Here is a 12422-nt window from a genome sequence, read left to right as displayed (position 1 = left end):
GAGGCACACCAAGCCAGTTATCCATCACCATCGCACTGTGGTAGCTGGCTGTGGGTCAAACCAAGCACAAGCACAAGGCCAAGCGCAAGCACAGGCAGGCTACTGCCACTCTGCTCCTGCCCGGCAGTCAGCCCCAGGATGCTCCTGCCCATGGCTTTCCAAAGCCAACCCGAGGTGTATGTCTTGTGGTACTCAGCCATAAACCACGGGACCGGGAAAGCTGACAGGCCTTTCACTGGACCTATCTCCTTTAAAGAGGTATGAGCAGAGCACATGACAACAGAAATTAGGAAGTGCGAATATGAGACTGAGATAATCAGTTTCATCATTAACCAGAAGAAAAATAAAGACAGAAATTGTTGTATGGCACTCACTCCTGTTTCAAGATCTTTTCAAGCAGATTTACAACTGACCAACTCCATTATTTCTCATTGTCGTCCTCTTGTTTACCTGACTTCAGGATTTGTGCAATGACTTTTCCCAGTAAGTACTAGCCTCAGCTCTGTTAACACATGCTCCCTCCCTTCCCCCAAGTCATGCACAAATCAGAATTTATAAACACCGTTACGCAAGTGGACAAACTTTGAAGCTAAACAGAACTTGTATCAGGTTTCTACCTTAAAAAAAAACCAACAAACCACACAAAAACACCCTAACAAAACTAACCACACTTGTACAGTTATAGTACTGAAAGAACCAAGTTTTACAGTACAAACATGAACGCAGATTTACTCCACATTAAGAATTCCAGTGAACCTGCTTCTCTCCAACTATCCCATGTTAATATACATTTTAAGTCAGAAATTGTTCTGCAATTATTCTATACCTCTGTTTCAAATACTAGCCACTAAACCTTATTCTACAAATCACATTTATCTGTTATTTTGATATTATTCACGTTATCTCAAACACCTGTCTACTCAAAAGAGAACATATCATTTAACTATTTACTATGCAAAAACATATTTCAGTACAGTACACAATAAAGTTGAGTAGAAACATGGTTATCTCATAACGTCCCCTAGTACAACTAGTCCATACCCAAGGATTCATGTTGCTTGACAGAAAAAACATTTTGAAAAGTAAGTAAAACTTCTGAAGAACTACCATTTATGCTGCCCTATTTTCCCCTGAACACAAATCACCGTTAATTTCATTAATACCATCAGACTCACAATTCTATAGAATACAAAAGAAAACGGAATGGTTCAGTTCAGCTGAAAGGGACCCACAACGATCACCTGGTCCAAGTACCTGACTGCTTCAGGGCTGACCAGAAGCTAAATCATGGTTTTAAGGGCATTGTCCAAATGCCTCTTAAACACTGACAGGTTTGGGGCATTGACCTCCTCTCCAGGAAGCCTTGATGGGAAAAGGCTTTAACTTTGAACAGAGCTATTAAATAACCAGTATTTTCTTAGAAGATCTCAAAGTGAAGCTTACATGGTACTGCACACCAGAAAACAAGATGATGCTGTGCCTGCCACAGGACCCTCATAGGGCTCTACATGGAGCCAACATTTTGCTTTCTGCCTGCAAATGCTATTTAGCTTTATGCTTGCAGCAGAGGAGGTAAATCCTAAATGAAAGGAGACGTCCTAATTTTGGAGTATTGTTTAGGTTTGTGTTGTTGTTATGCATCCTGGCACCAGGTAGCTGCAGGGCACCAGATTCCAATGGCAAAGGAGATCACTGACACTGTTGTATTCCTAATGAGAGGAGAAGACACATAACCATCTTTGCCTGCCCTTCTCAGCCTGTTTTATGGGTTTGTAGAAAAGACACGGGGGACCAAATCCAGGTTTAAAGGTTCCTAAACACCCACATTTCTTCTCAGGCAATGCAAATCCCTGAAACACCTGCCCAGCCTGACTCGGTACCCGTGGGGTTTGCTCATGCAGGCGCTGCTCACTCAGAGCCCAACAGCCCCGTGGGGACCAGCCTCCATCTCCTTCGTGGCAAGGAGGCCTTGGGTAGATTTGACCTTTCAGGCTCACTTCAAGGAAGCACCGGACATTTGCACCCCCTGCTGAAGCGGCCAGATTGAGCACAAAACCATCTCTAGGTGCTGGAAATCAACAGTCAGCGCTTATGACCCTGTCCTCTCCTTTCCAAGAAAAGATTCTTAGTTAACTGAGCTGCTGAATTTGGACAGGGAAAGCGCCTAACTCCCTTCCATTTAATTTCCACCTTGTGCTAGCGCACGCTGCCAAAATGATATTGCCCTTAGGATTATTTCTTCCAACAGTCTCACTCCTACAGATGTGGATGAAAAGGACAGATGGTCCCCGTGGGAGACATTAGCAGAAATCATCAGAGGGAGAAGGCCAGAACAAAGCAAGGCAGGACACGTTCCCGTGCACCTGCTGCCTCTCCCATCGCCCCAGCCACCCGAGCTGGACTTGTGAAACGGGCAATCGCAACAACTAAGCCATGGGAAGGCAAAGTGCTGTTGTGCTTCAAAGAGTGGCGCCAGTATGGTCCGTGTTAGAGCAGCGCTCGTATGATGCCAGGCGCTGCTTGCAAGTGAAATCTGCCTCCCCGGAGGATCTTTTCTAAGAGCAGAAGGAAATGCTGGATGTTGCCTCCCTGCAAGTCATGTCCCAGGCAGCCAAAAGCACCAGGCAAGGCTGGCCAAGCACAATACATCTTTCAAGCTTCCTCCTTTATTTCTACAGCAGCTGCTTGAAACACAGCTGTCAAAGGGCTTTACAGGAGGAAGACGTATGTGGCATGTGTTTGGTCAGGTGTCTCAAGCGCTACAATGAACTTTGGGCCACCTGAACCCGAGGGTGTGAGCACAATCCCCACACTCGAGCGCTGTAAACAGCACTTGCTTTGTACCGGTAACACTCATGCTCAAGTGCCCTGCTGCGTAACAGCGGTTCATAGGAAACTGTTAGGGATGAGATATGAACCCAAGATGTGGCCATAGTTAAAACAGAAAAGCCAAGAAATTGTGAACGAACAAGAAAAGCCAAGTAACACCTGCACTTCCAAAAAAATTTCCATCTACATTGGCTAAAAGGAGTGACCTTTGGTTTTTTTGATGTGGCAGTCAGTGCCAATTATATAGGAAATTGTTACTTCCAGTCTGGATTGTTGCTAGATACAGCACAGTACAGGAATGCAATTAGTACAGCTAGAGCTAATTCTTTTGGGATGTGCTCCTTCAGCATCCCTTTGCCTCCCAGGGCCCTCTGAAAAGAGGTCTTAGAATGCACTGGCTACTGGTTAATTTTCCAGCATCACTCAAAACATTGCGTTTAGCTTTAAAAGTCCATATAGTCTGAATTCCTTCCTACTGACACCTCAGAGCTGTCTGGACAGGGGGCTCTCGCGGCAAGGGAATTAATCTCCAGCCTCCCTCTGATGGCTGGTCCATCAGACACCCATCTGGACACGTGCGAGGGCCTCTCGTCACACTGAGCTGTCACCAAAATGTTGGGATCCTTTAACAGAATAAACATAGCCTGGCAGCTTTCTGCACACTGATTAGCACCACAAAATGTGTGTTAGAAGACTGTTTTCCATAGTGTCTTTCATGAATTACAAACCCAATATTAAGTGCGTTCCTTTGTAACCAAGTAACATGATCAGTCATTTAATCACACCAGCATTCTCAGGTGGTTTCAGGCAGGTGTATAAAAAGCAGAATCTTCAGTCCTTCTTTGCAGCTATCTTACAGGTGCGGAGAGGCGCTGGCCTTTTAGTGTTGGATGGCCAGCTAGCCAGCCACCTCCATACCCATCTCAGCATGACCAGCAACAACCTTCCTCTTCACTAAATCACTGCAGGATTCATTTAAGAAATCATCAGCCACCTTTATGCACACAGCTGGAGAGTAAAGCATATCCTTGCAGACAGCTGTGCCACTAACTGCATCACACTGACCCACCAGTGCTTGAACTCTTGTCGCTTTTCCACTCTCTGGGCTGATGGGGCGCTTTCTCCAGTGGAACTTCCACAGGGGAAGCTCAGTTAACATCAGCTGTGGTTATTTTCTTCCCTAAGAGGCAGACATCCATTTGCAAAGTGACTGGACTGACAGCACCAGCTCCACGTCCAGAGCCCACCCACATGGCCCGCCTGCTGCTCAGCTGGCGGGTGCAGGGCTGGATCTGCTGGTCGTGGCTGCATGGAGCTGGACACCACCAGGCTACTGATGGGTGAAAGCCCCCTTAACACAGCTCTCAGGCTCCACCATTCATGCCTGGACATCATCAGATCTATGAAACAGCGAGGTTCATGCTCAAGTCTTTCAAATTTAGATTGCAGAAAAACATCATTCAGGATCGGTAGGCTTCCTGCCTTCTCCAAAGATACGTTTATTGCACACATCCTAGTCTCCATTTCATGCCACCCACAAACCAGAACAAGATGTACCTCACGGTAGAGTTCTGCAGCCCCCACCCTCGCTACTGACTGAAGCTCGCGCAGAAGAGATACCCCCTACATCAACCCACCACACATGAAGGACTGCGGGGCAGGAATAGGTAACACAACATCAGGTGGAGCGCCGTCGGTTTCTGCTACAATTTGAAAAGACAGGAGTAGGCAAATGTTCCTGGAGGCACAAGTAAGTCACAGGGTGACTATAAGCCACAGATGTGATCCTGGCAAACGCATTCTTGTGTGACAGGCAAGGTATCTGTATCGGAAGGACAAGCATTGTGCAAAGCCCTGGGGAGCACTCACCTGCACCGCTATGGACATTTCTCATTCCTTGGGCTCAAGAAAGGTATGTTCCATCTGGGATGAAGGCAGGCAAAGACAAAGGCAGTTGATTAGGAGCATGGAGGACCTACAGAAGATGACAACTACAAGAAGCCAGACAAAGGCTGAAAGCGCTGCCATCACTTCCAACAAAGGTATCAAGGAGGAAGCCTAAAGCAGGAAAAGAGCTACTGAAAAAGAACACAAAGCAATCCAGGACTTCTTTCCCAGACAAAGACCTCGCCATAACAAGTGCTGTAGCACATGGCATTTTGTGCATCGGTAAGGAATGATGAGGAAGTCATGCATGCCGTCTGTCTCTGCAAAATTTACACAGAGGGAACAACCCCCCTTTCTTCCGTCTCCGGCATCATGACAACCAAAGAAATGTATACGGTATAAAACTGACTCCCCCTTTGTTTGGGTTTTTTATATAACCTCAATGTACATACGACTTCTGGCACACACGTACAAAACAAGAACAAAGTACTTGTGTTAATCCTTCAGTACTCAAAATACTAAATCGTAAAGGAAAAGGAGATTTGCCAGGGGTTTAGGTAAGCTCTGAACATCTTCTCACAAATCAAGGTATGTAAACAGCGCTCATAAAGGTGGAAGTCACAAATGAACTGTGGAAGTTTTACCCCACAAATGAAGCATATTTTGTACCCCATATAACCATGGCCAGCTGCGTAGCTTGGATTCAGTGGGAGAAGATGTGATGGGAATAGCAGCAATGGGCTATACTTGCTGTTAGAAAGAGTTGCCTGGCTGCGCTTTGGGCATGGATCCAAATGTTCTAGGTCTGAAAATGACCAGCCTTTCCGCCACACCAGCAAAACCTCTGCTCACTTGGTTTTGTAAGCCTGTGCCATTTCCATGGCACCTGTGGCACCGAGCATCCCTGCCTACAGCTCTGGCTACGCTTTTGGCTTTGCTCCAGGCTGCAGCTACCAACACCATCCCCTGTCATCCCCCCGCAAAAGAGTTTGTGTCCCTGGTCCTCCTTCTTGTGTGGCCTCATGGACATCAGCTCTGGCACAGAGAGGGAACGGTGACAGGGCTGGGCTCTGGGCTGCAGGGATGGTCCCTGCCACAGCCTGAGAGAGGAGGAACAGCCCGGGGTTTGTCCTCGGGAGCTGAGTGGCAGAGGAGGCGTCAGGGACGCCCATCAGCTGTGCCCCGTGCATGGCCACCGAGGGCAGGGACAGCCCCCTGGGCCATTCCTCCCAAGGGTGCTGGGCGGGGGCGGGGCTACGCATGGGGCAATGTGTCACCCCCGTGTTACCCCATGTCACAGTGCTGTCACCCGGCAACGCGCTGTCACAGTGCCCCGGGGGAGTATAAAAGGGGCATCGTCCTGTGTCCCCCTGCCAGAGCTGGCCTGGCACCGGCCTGAAGGCACCCGAGAGGGAGCCCTCGAGGGAATCATGGAATTCCCTGGGGGCTGAGGGAGGGAGCCTGGAGCCTGGACGAGGCTGCTGGAGCTTCTCCGCTGCAAGGGCAGCTCCCGGCAGGGCCACGGCCAAAGCCCATCTGATGGGTGGAGATGTTGTTTCAGCCTTCGGGGAACAGACACCAGCCCCTCAGGAGAGGAGAAGAACCACCCACCCCTGGGGGTGCCCGAGGCTGTCGGGCCTTCTCAGCTGGACAGCGGTGGCAACACCACGGGAACGCCTTCTTGAGGAGCGCCGCAGGGCTCGCCGTCCTCATCCCCGTGGAGCCAGGGGCAGCAGCCGTAAGAAACAAGATGCAGAGGTATTGCCAGGGGTCCCGGAGCTTTGGAGCAGCCACTGGTGTCCCATCAGGTGCCAGCAGGAGTCTTGCCCCCCAAGGAGATCGGGCCGGGGGCATTTGGTCACTCTTGGAAGCCCCTGCGATGGCTCCAGGTCAGAGGGAGAGGCTTGGCATCTCCCGGGAGGCGTGCCCAGCCCGTGGGACGAGGAAGCAGGTCCCGCTCACATGCTCAGGGAACAGCCGATCGCCAGCGCTGCCTGCGGTCAGGAAGGAATTTTCCCCCGGGGCACATTGGCACTGGCCCCCGGGGGTTTTTCGCCTTCCTCTGCAGCACTGAGCGCGACCACTTGTCAGGGCTCCTCGGGTCCCTCGGGCCAGGTCACCGCCTGCTGCTCGTGCACCGCGAAGGTGGCCTCTCGTGCCCCGCAGCTGGGGGGAGGAAGGCTTTTTTTCCCCCGCGGTGGGCTACCAAGCGTCCCGCCCCGGGGGTTTTTTGCCTGCCTCTGCAGCACCGCGCAGGGCCCCTGGCCAGGGCTCCTTTGGGCCATTCTGGCTGGGTGCCCGCTGCTCGTGCTCCACGAAGGTGGCCTCGTGCCCCGCATCCGGGGGGAGGAAGCTTTCGAGGCTCCTGGGGGGGCCCCAGTCCGGCCCCCAGGAGTTGCTTCTTGTCCTCTGTCGCACTGAGCACAGCCCCTTGTCAGGGCTCCTCCGAGCCCTTTTGGCCAGGTTCTCGCCTGCTGCTCCCGCACCCCCGAGGCACCGCTCGTGCCCCGGCTCTCTCGGACTCTCTCGCCCATTGCCGCTTTGTACCGTGAGCCAGCTCTGCTCTGCCCTTGGCACTATCTCCCCAAGGGTTCTCGCTTGTGCAAAACAGCCTCTGCCTGGCAGGGCTCCAGGCTCATTGCCCCATCAGGAGCTGCCACTTTCCAGCTCTCCCTGCGTGCAGTGGAAGCACACGGCAGGCACAAGAGCGCTTTCCATGCATCCCTGGCCAAGAAGCACAGTGAAGCAAGTTTCTGAAGGCAGAAGAGTATACCTGTCATCACTGTGTGCCGTGCTTTTGAAAATACCATGCACTTCATCCTCACTCGCCAGGAAACAGCGGCTGCTTGGCCCCTATTCATGCTGCCATATTACCCAAGCTTTGGCATCCTCAGTGATTCAGGACATTAGATATAGTCCTCCCTTGTCAAAAGCTAAAAGAACAAGATAATTTAGAAATCAAAGAGAGAATCTAATTACAAACTAGGTGTGGGATTCTTTGGGATTTGGATGTCTTCAAGCTAAAATACATGTCAAAGAATTTTACTACAAAAGAGGAGAGAAAATGACATTCTTGCTGTTTCTGAGCTCTTTCCTGAAAGAGCTGTCTTGTGCAACAGTTATCTGCTTTCCTCTTTCTGCCAAAGGTGAGTATTTTATACTTAATTTCTGTTTTTTCAGTATCAGATATATATTGTCAGGACTGTTGTATCAGCTGTGGGTTGACACAGCGCTGCCCCTGATTTGAAGGAGGCTGGGTTCAGCTGGCACCCTTTCTTTTGGCTCCAGGCAGTCACATTGTTTGAGGTATTCTCTATGTCAGGCTTCAGCAAGGATGTGTGGTCAAAAGAGCATCCTAGGAAGGAATGATGTTTACAGACCGGCAAGTTCATTCCCTGCTGCTCCTGTTGAAGGACATTCACCAGGAAGACAAAACAGCCTGTCATTCATGACACTGCAAGAAACTCCATGTGAAAACTTGCCTGGAGAGGTGGAGATCCTAGCAACTGTGCTGGGTACCAGCTGTGCTGTTAACTCCTCCTCACAAGAGACACGGGAGCGAGACAGAAATCGGTATTCCCCGGGCAGCCTCAAGAGCACACGGCTCTCCACAAGGCATAGGGCATTCATGCCTTTCTAGAGCTCTCTGACTTTCCTTTGCCAGACTTCATGCGATGATTTTTCAAGCTAAAGTGAGGATTGCATCAGCCTGCTCCTGGCTGCACTTGTGCCTTTTGTTAATGCTTGTGAACATCGGCCCTGAAACACAGTCAGAGAACGAAAATAAAATCCTGTTTCCACTTGCATCCATTGTGTTATGTGTCCTTGAAAGTGGTTTTGTAGCTGAAAAACCCTGGCATTTCAGGTAAATAGCAGTCTCATTGTTATTCGACTCATCACGAGTGCAGGAGAAGAGAATCGAATAGTTCAGGTGGATGAGACCTATAATCACCTGGTCCAAATGCCTGACCACTTCAGGGCTGACCAAAAGTTAAAGCATGGTATTAAGAGCATTGCCCAAATAAATGCCTCTTCAACACTGACAGGTACAGGGGGGCATCGACCACCTCTCCGGGAAGCCTGTCCCAGGGTCTGACCACCCTCATGCCAAGTCCAAACCTCCCCTGGCAGACGCAGCTTTGAGCTGCTCCCACACGCCCTGGCAGTGGGTTCCAGGGAGCAGAGCTCAGCTCGTCCCTCTCCACCTCCCTCCTCAGGCAGCTGCAGAGAGCAGCGAGGTCGCCCCTCAGCCTCCTTCCCTCCAACTAGACAAACCCCGTGTCCTCAGCTGCCCCTCAGCCACCACGCCTCCCAGCCCCTTCACCAGCTTGGTTGCCCTCCTCTGGATGCAGCCAAGGACCTTCACAGCTTTTTTAAGCGGTGAGGCCCAGAAGTGCACACAGTGCTCCTGCGCATTAACATGAATAGCATGAGCAGACTAAAAAGAGAAACTCATATCTGGCCGACACAAAACAGGTACAGAGTTATAGAAAATGGAGAGAATGAAAACTCAGTAATTTGTGTCACCAGAGAAATGTTGGTTGGAAGAGATCTTTGGAGGTCATGTAGTCCAAGCTCCTCCTCAAAGCAGGACCAGCACTGGACTTGACCAGTGCTAACACTTCATCAGTTGAGGCTCTCAACAGCTGATTCCTGAAAACCTCTAACAGTTTCTCTGGTGAACATTAGTAGCGAATTTTTTCTACGGTTCTACCCAAGTCTCCCAAGCTGCCCCTTGTTAGATGCTACCTGCTGTGACTGAGATGAGTTTATCAGTCACTGCTTTAAAACTCAAGCTCAGCTGCATGTGTTGGTTAGCCAAAATTCAGGCATGAGAGGAAGCCATTAAAAATAAAATAAAATCCTTGCCATAGCAAAAATTAACCTGTAACAATTTTAAGGCAACTCCTGCCTTTCCTGAACTTACAGAACACTAGTTAAGCCTTGTTGGGAGATGTTACTATAACTCCGATATCCAGCAATACTCAGAGGTTTATAGGACCACCTAAAAACACCTGCCCTACACACAGTAGTAGCCTTTATAGTAATGAGAATTTGCCTAATGAGCGATGCATCATGTAATTTATAACCCTTACCTCTTGACATGTTAGATCAGAGACACAGCATCTGAATCTTGAATCAAATGAAACAAAAATATTTCTTATTCGAATTCTTATTCTGTACTTATTCGATTCGACCCAATTGATCTGTTTTCCTATTAGTTACTTCACAGCATATCTGGGAATTTTAAGACTAGTCCCCATCCTTTCTCTACAGATGTTCTTATTCCAGTTAAAGCACAAAGTACACAAGAATACTTTGGTTTTACAATCTCTAGTTTTAAAATAGGGAGGCAGAAATTCTTAACTATATAAATAGGTACACCATGGCACATGCTTATTCAGAACTAAAATCTACTATTTTAGACTACTGTAGGGGACTACAAAATAACCAACTACAAGCTAAAAGAACAGCAGTTAACATTTGGAAAGGAGACTTAAAATAGTAAAGATATGTCATTTCCATTGGCATGTGACATTCTACTTAGCATTCCAGTCACATTATATCATCAAAAGGCCCAAACACAGAGCCACCATCTACAGAATTAAAAGCAATTGCTTCAAATCAAATATTAAGTGTCTAAGGAGCAGGCAGAACTTACAACTCATGGCTGCACACTGCATGAAGAGGTCCAGGCTCTCAACAGTGAGCCTGAGTAGTATGAACCAGCATGAAGGTATTAAAGACCACCTGAAAAAGCCCAATGCTAAAAAAAAACCCCAAAAAATAAACGGTACCACAGATACCACTTCCCATAACTGTTCAGTGCACACGGAGTTTTCCCTCAATCAAAACATCTGTCCTTTGCTGTTCCTGACTTACATGGGATTGTATTTCCTTTACATTTTTGTCTTCTGTGGCTCCCTTCCTACTCTGCCTGTAGGATATGGTACATCAGCTCCACACATACAGCCTACTCCAACATTCACAACAACAGAGGCTTCATCTAGTTCCATAGTTAAAGATAGACCTTATCTTACAGTCTAACCTCTAGACTGAGTCGCCAGCTAGTTATTTGCTGAAAAAAACCATTTAGACAGTGTTGCATTCAACAGGCACTAGAGACTTTAATCAAAATAACACTGGAAAATTCAAACCGATGCACGCCCACAAAATTCCCTGCATAGAATAAGCACAAGATACTCTGTGTAACTTTTTGGCAATACTCTAGATTTGCAATTAAGCAACACAGCAGGAATTACAAGTTACAAATATGCAACCCATTTAAAGGCTGGGAAGACTTCCCGTCAGAGGGGCAGGGCAAGACTTACCAGCATACAGAACAGAACTCCTTACAAAGAGTTTGGCTTTATCTGAGCATTCAGAATTCCAGTAGCTCTGCTTGACCCTGAAGCAGCAGCTCTCACCTCAGGCCAAAAGAACATTTTTCATCCAACACGTGAGATGAATACTCAAAATATACTTGAGTATAGCTTATATGGCATACATATCACTCCTGTTTATCATGCACATCTGGTTTCATACCAGTGAGCCCTGAAACTTACCACCTAGATTTTGAAAGACAGATCACCAAGCAGATGGCTAGATGTCAGACTAAAAGAAAGCAAGAGCAGCAATTAACTTGTCTTGATTAGAAAGTGAGTAGAAACACAAGTATTTGTGCCTTTGCTAGCAAATTTATGTTATTTTGTCTTGTCTACTTCCCATTAATTCTTTCACATGGGGTTTAAGTCTTAGTCTTTACAAAACAATTACATAACATAATTCTAAAGGTGTGCTATTCACTTGACTAAAAATGGTATCTGAAAAAAAAAAAAAACAACAAACAAACTCCCTGTAAAGGAAACAACCCGCCACTTGGGGTTTTTTTGTTTCTTTTTAAGTTTCCCTGTGAAAGGTGTTTCTCCAATTTCCTATGCTCTAATGGTGACCTAACAGAAGAAACAAGGCAGCTGCACACATCCCACATTTGTGCTGAACAATTATTTTTCTTAGAACACTGGAAGAAGGTGCTGAAGAGTGCAGGACACAGTTTGCAGGCTAAAATGAGAAAGAAAAAAAGTCAATCTTTTGGGTCAGCAGGACATCTGAGGAAACAGCAACGTCACCTCCTCCCATCCCAAGAGTGGGACTCACAAATATAGAAAGTCAAATCAAAGTGCTCCAACCTTGGACTAATTTTTCCCCGCAACTGAAAAAGCCCTGCTACTGAGCAGTGTCCTGCACAACACTACTGTCCTTTCACAATGACTTCACTTCTTGTTCGACAAGAGCTGAGAAAATGGCAGTAAACAGTTTGTAAATTTGGTATTGGCATTGCCTTAATTTCTATTGCTGCTTTCCCCTCTGGGTTCCTTCTTAACAGCATATCCCAGATGTTTTACTTCTAAAATGAGCAAGTAAGACTTAGTGCCTGCATACAAGTATGCTCAAACCAGATGTGGGAAATGGCATATGAAAAACAGTTCTTCAGCACCAAAGTGACTGTGAAAGTATACTCCATGCTGAATTTATGACACACTTGAAAACACCCTTGCGAGAACTCAAAATGTGCAGAGTTTAGCATTTGCGAAGATTGAGTGTGATCTTAAATATGCAACTATAATTCATTTTAAGAAAAATACAAAAAACTAAAATACAAAAAGGGTGCATGATAACACATCCTAGAGAGCCTCAGCTTTCAT

General features: G+C 47.5%; 1 protein-coding gene and 1 long non-coding RNA gene across 6 annotated transcripts in view; one reads left to right on the top strand and one right to left on the bottom strand.

Moving 5' to 3' along the window:
* Positions 1 to 12422, top strand: part of LOC308062230 — a 337663-nt gene that overhangs the window by 225938 nt on the left and 99303 nt on the right. The window lies entirely within an intron of this gene.
* Positions 1 to 12422, bottom strand: part of STARD3NL (STARD3 N-terminal like) — a 30267-nt gene that overhangs the window by 13951 nt on the left and 3894 nt on the right. The window contains exon 1 of one of the 5 annotated variants that reach the window (XM_080383380.1): positions 7490 to 8312. The exons of the other annotated variants lie outside the window; for them this stretch is intronic. The gene's annotated coding sequence lies outside the window, so the exon portion shown is untranslated. Of the gene's footprint in view, positions 1 to 7489; positions 8313 to 12422 lie in introns of those variants that run through there. 5 annotated transcript variants of the gene reach the window in all.

The sequence above is a fragment of the Falco punctatus genome (assembly GCF_963210335.1).
Source record: "Falco punctatus genome assembly, chromosome: 4".
In the NCBI taxonomy this organism is placed as follows: domain Eukaryota; kingdom Metazoa; phylum Chordata; class Aves; order Falconiformes; family Falconidae; genus Falco; species Falco punctatus.
This window is presented reverse-complemented; position numbering and strand designations above follow the sequence as displayed.